Below are 6,000 nucleotides of genomic sequence, written 5' to 3'. Positions count from 1 at the left end.
TCAGACCCCGTTTACACTGCACCTTGGGCCCTGGTTATTCTTGGGTTGGCTTTGTTTACATTGAACCCGGGTCTGCCCTGAAAAACCTATATAAGTCATTAGAAATGGCCTTTTTTAAGCTCACAAAGATGAAGTCTTAAAAGAGCTGCTTGTGACTGCTCACTGAAGCTCCAACCAGCAGCTTTATTGCATGACCCAGGTCAGATAACCAAGGTCACGCTACTTACACCACACCATTATGCAGGTCCTTCAAGGGTTCTACCCTGGTGACTACCAGGGTCGAATTCCCCGGTCACTCGACCTGGGTTATTTTTTAAGGACCCTTTTATACTAAGCCTTTACCTGGGTAGACCTGGCAATAACCCAGATTATTTGGGCAGTGGAAAAGGGGCATGAGTGTCAGCCTTACACACCATCATACCTCTTTTACACCGACCTAAAAATTCCGGGTTGGTGCGCATCAACCTAGGATTTTTGTCGGTGTAAATGGATACACCTGGGTCCAGGGATCCAACTCGGGTACTTTGCAGGGTTGGCCACAGGTAGTTCCTGAACCACCCTGCAGTGTAAACGGCGCAATCCGGGTCACGATGACCCAGATTGTGCCGCATGCTGCCCGATTGGCCAGCTTCAGTGGCGCTTGGAGATGACATCATCTTCAAGCACCCACTGCAACACCAGAAGAGCCTGGTTACTGCAGACCAGGCTCCGGTGTGAACGTCGCAGACTCAGGAATATCCTGGGTCGGCACCGCAGTATGAAAGGGGTAAGTTCTGATTCCGATCCAGATTGGAACCCAAGACCTCATTCAGACCCGCTCGCTAGATGCGGTTGCTTGCAGCATGCGTATGCAAATTTGGGAAGGCAGGCGACACGGCAAGGTATTAGCACGCTCACTATTGTGGTACCCCAGAACCTGGGTGTACCCCATGTTGAGAGGGCATATGTATATTATGATTGTGACCCTTACATCGGGATATTATCCTTTTAATTGGTGCTGTATATATATTAATATAAACCCCCTCTCAGAGGGGAAGTGGTTTGACCCTGCCTGGGACTGGCTGCAGGGGCTCTCCCACCTCTGGCTGAGCGGGGGAGTCCTGTCTGCACTGTGAGGTACAAGGCAACTGTCAGATTCAGCAGCGCATGTGGTCAGTTGGAAACTAACTGTCATGTGACTACGGTGTATAAATAGGGGCCCTGCACTGGCTGTTGGGGGGCACTCCTGAGGTAACTGGCTGTGAGGCAGGAGCTGCGCTGGCAGGTGATCGCTGCCTGTCACTGGTGAGGGAGGTCAGGCCTTCTCCATTATGTCTGCTGCTGGGGGGCTGTCTTAAGAAGGAAGAGAGCTCCAGAGCTACCCCTCTTCCTCCATGAGTGACAGCTGTAGCTCAGTGCTGAGAAGAGAGGGCCGTCTGGCTATTGGTGATCTGCCAACAAGGAACAGGTCTGTCAGTATACATGTCACAGCAGGAGACACGTAGTAGTGACTTTCCCTTCTCTTCATGAGACAGCTGCAGCACCAAGACACATGTACTAAACCATAACTTCACCAGGACTAGTATAGGGGAGCTGACAAGTCTTACGTTAACATCAACATCTCCTTTATGAGGTGCAGTGACTTTTATTCTTACAGTTAAACGTCCTGAGGTAATTGCCCTGGCAAGCTGTCAGATTTTGTCATAGAATAGCAGTGCTCAGGTTTGCAGCTCTTCCAGGTTACTGAGGAGAACTCAGCCCATATACAGTAAGTTGATTGCCCGAAATGGGGACTAATCAGAGCAAAGAACACTTAATACCCCGAGCTATTAGAGTTTTAGCTGCACCAGGAAGGAAAACAACCCTAATTAGTCTTCAGACTCTGCAGCTTAAAAGTATTAGCACTTCCCAAATACTGTTTAAACTTTTAGGATCTTCAGACATGAATGGACTTAGTAAATTGCTATAGTCACAGAACTGAGGTTTCCCCTGCAGTGACTGTACAGTTAAGGAATTCTGAAGGGGTTCAGTGCCCATCACTTAAATCGTCTTAAACAGCAGGGAAATAAGTTGCTAACAAACCCGGGTTTGCACCATACAAGGGCCCAACATAACAACAACAGTCTTGCTACAACCAGGATTCAGCGTCAGTTTACAGCCTTCTTTAAGTAATTCAATTATTATCTACCTATGTGCACCAACTTAACAGTGTCCGGCCAGAACGCTATAAATTTTCATAACATTATTGTGTGTTACTAGTACTTAGCTTAGGTAAAGTTCAAGTTAATGCAGAAGGATACTTACTTATGATTTAGGAAAGTATTTATGTTATAACTTGTGTATCTAATGTGAACTACTAACTCAATTTGCCCCTACAGTAAATGCACTGAAGAGCTTCCAGTTTAATAAATATTTTGTTTCTATTTGTAAAGGTGCATACACACACAACGATTTTTTGAACGATTATCGTTAAACGATATCGTTAAACGATATCGTTTAACGATGATCGTTTGAAAAAATCGTTCACTTTCTGAGTCAAACGATGAACGATTATTGTTCATGCGCGTTCACATTTGTAGTTTGTAGTTTGTAGTTCAGTCAGACTTGTCAACTCAACGATTTTCATTAAGTTAATATGCAAAAATCATTTGTAGTTCATAAAAATCGTTCATTACATTTAAATGAACATAGTAAATGAACAACTTTAGTAAACGATTTTAGTTCATTTTTTTCAAGGTAGAAAATCGTTTACTAAAATCGTTCATTAACTAAATCGTTGTGTGTGTATGCAGCTTAACTGTGTGTGTTATAAGTGTGAAAAGTTTGCCTTCAAATACTGTTGTATTGTGAAAACCCATCTATGTTAAACTTAATGTATTGTGCCATCAGAGAACTAAATTGTTCGTGAAAGGTAAAGAAAATTCCTCTTTAAAAATGAAGTGTTGGTTTTTGTGCTAAGGACCACGCCATACTCCTCAGCTCTCAGTTGGAACTGAAAGAAACAAGAGGAAACACAACAGTGCAGAGGAATACACCCTTAACAGGTAACATACGTTAAAAATTGTGATTTCACCATCTACCCCACCTGACGGGTTATCACACTATGGGGCCTATTCATTAAACCTAAAAATTCGATGGAGATAATTAGGTTTAGAACTCGCATGGAGTTCTAGCTAATTATAGGTGGAATTCATCATTCCACCTCTCCATAAGTATCTATTCCGAAAAGCTGTCATTTTTACGATGACAGCTTTTCGGGAAATAGATACTTTTCCCTGCCTACACTACCTTATCGCATCTGGAAACAGTGCTGCGCATGCACTGTTACATCTGTAAAACCAGCGCATGCGCAGCACTGCCTACAGATGCGTTAAGTTTGTGAACCCCCCAACCCCCTCCCCCCTCCGCTCACCTCCCCCCTCCCTGACTTACCTGTCCACGCAGCAGCCTCCGGCTCCGTCCTGCTGGTCTGTCATGTGGTTTCCCAGCAGACCACATGACAGATTAGAAACAAAAAAAACCTTTTTTTCTCTTTCTCTAAACTTTCTTGTGCTCTGCTGGGGAGCACACATGTCCGACCAGCCTCCAGAGCCTGAGGACGGAGCAGAGCGCCGGAGGGACTCATCGGGGGACCTGCACACGCGGATACAGGTAAGTCGATTCTGCTATTCGCCACCTCACAGTGGCGAATAGTAACTGCATCAAATTCCGAAAATTCATAATTTTCGGAATTTGATGAATACCACAATTTCCGCATCCCCATACTAATGTATGGGGAGTGTGGAAATAAACGCAGGGGAACTTGGCAAGGAGATATCTGTGATATCTCCTGTGCGAAGTCTGTTCATGAATACCAAAATAACGTTATTTAAGTAAAATGTCCTCAAAAACGTTATTTTAGTGTTGATGAATAGGCCCCTATGTCTTGGCGTGCGAACACTCGGTATATGCAGACGCCCACTGGCCTGTCTTAAGACGCCCACTTGCGCAAGTCATCTCCAGGAAGTGTATGCAACCATCGGTACCATCGAGTACCATCGGATGCGATCACAGCGATTGTGGCTGACCATACCCTACCGCAAGCACTGCGAGCACTTCAGTGTAAAAAACAGCCAGGTGACGTGTACTATGATGGCGTTGAGACGTTCAGGCACGCCTGCGTTCGCACCTCCATTCCCCCATTTTTTAATGGCCAGCCCCTGTTACCACCCATAAACAGCCTCTCCTGTCACGCACTCTGCTGGGCTGTATATGCGCAGCGAGCGAACGCTTCCCTATCTCTAGCACTGGTTCACATACTGCGATGCGTACGCATGTGCACAATGCGAAAATCGGCTGGCTACGAGCTAACACATTCTAGCGAGCGGGTCCCCTGTTCCAACCCCTAGGTCAGACCCAGAACTTTGGTATAAAAGAGGTATTAGTGTCATAATAATATTATTAATTATTATTATTATTATTATTATTGCAGCTGTATAATAAAAACATATTGAATATACAATAACTAACTAAACAGTAAATAACTTACAATTCAAATGCATAAAATGTATTGAATGTTAAAATCTTTCCAATAGGGAAATACAAATAACATACTGTATATTGCTTTAAAAATATAGCATAATAAGCAATACAATATACATACAGTATAGTGTGTAGGTATACGCAGACTATGCAGTAAATGTAAAACAATGGTTTTAAAGTTAGATAATAATGATAATCCTTCATGACATGCTCCTCCCTTGGACAAGCTGAACAATCCGATAGTTCTACTTAATATGCACTAAGCAGTCAGACTCTCCTGAGATGAGATGGACTGATTTCAGCTATAATAACGCAGTGTGTGCAATTTTCTTTTGCAGAAGAAAACTTTTATACCTGCCAATTACCTGTAATGGATGTAAGATTGAGGCCACCGAGGTTCCATCTATTCTCATTTAGCTAATTATGCTCCAAATCAAGAAAGATATGTGGAGACCTGGACATTACGCTGAGAAATAACTCTACCAATTAGATATTTGGTCTCTCCCAGCATAACAAGCATTTCAATCATGTGTTGAATAATTGGAGTAGAAGTATCCTGATGAGAATGAGTGTGTTATTTCATGATTAAAGCGCCTGCTTATTGATTAGGTGACACAGCAAAGCAAGCAGCTACGTCACAGACCTCTAGAAAGGGTTGCTGGTCCCGACGCGATTCTGGCAGTATTGCAGATAGCTTTAAAGCCGCAGTTTGTCTTAAAGTGAAATCAACCTGGTTTTGCCGTAAAACCGTTTGGTGCTGTAAATCAAGCAGCTATATTGCCAGATTCATTAACCAATTAATGACAATTAAAAAAAAACTTAGAAACAGTTTAAGTTACACACATTTTGTTGAAACACTTTTTTATTGGGGGGGGGGGTATATATGTGTAAAAGTAAACTGATCACTTTAATGTACCCTTCACTTTCAATTTACAGGGGGTGCCGCAATAATGCGCATTTTCAGTCTACTGACTGTGCAGATGCAAGTGGGGAGTGGCGGGGAGGGAACCTGCGGCTTCTTCTCCCGGGCACTTTTTGCAGACTGTAGACCAGGGGTTCCCAACCACAGTCCTCAAGGCCCACTAACAGTCCAGGATTTAAGGATAGCCATACTTCAGCACAAGTGTCTTAATTAGTGCTGTAGTTATTTTGATGTAACCATCTGTGCTCAAGTATGAATATCGCTAAAAACCTGGACTGGTAGTGTGCCTTAAGGACCGAGGTTGGGAAACACTGCTGTAGACTATAGCAACAATAGCAAGGGATTTAGCTATCGGGGCCAACATTCTGGAGCTTGGTAAATTTGGCAAGAAAGCAGTCCTCATAGAAAATTAAGGGGGCTGCTTTTCTGGGGATGCAATTGGGAAGTCAATTTCCTGACTGTCATAACCCGGCGAGGGTGAAATGCCCGGCGTCTAGATGTAGACGCCACTCAGTTTCCCGATCAAAGGGATGCCGGGCGCCGCGAGCGGACAGCCGTGGGGGGGAGGGTTAGGGGGG

The 6,000-nt window shown here is 44.0% G+C and overlaps 1 pseudogene; it reads right to left on the bottom strand.

The window, feature by feature from the left end:
• Positions 1-2,872: 2,872 nt before the first annotated feature.
• LOC148532213 (uncharacterized) overlaps positions 2,873-6,000 on the bottom strand; it is a 61,742-nt pseudogene continuing 58,614 nt past the window's right edge.

This window comes from Taudactylus pleione, unplaced genomic scaffold (genome assembly GCF_031769625.1).
Source record: "Taudactylus pleione unplaced genomic scaffold, aTauple2 ptg000081l, whole genome shotgun sequence".
In the NCBI taxonomy this organism is placed as follows: Eukaryota; Metazoa; Chordata; class Amphibia; order Anura; family Myobatrachidae; genus Taudactylus; species Taudactylus pleione.
This window is presented reverse-complemented; position numbering and strand designations above follow the sequence as displayed.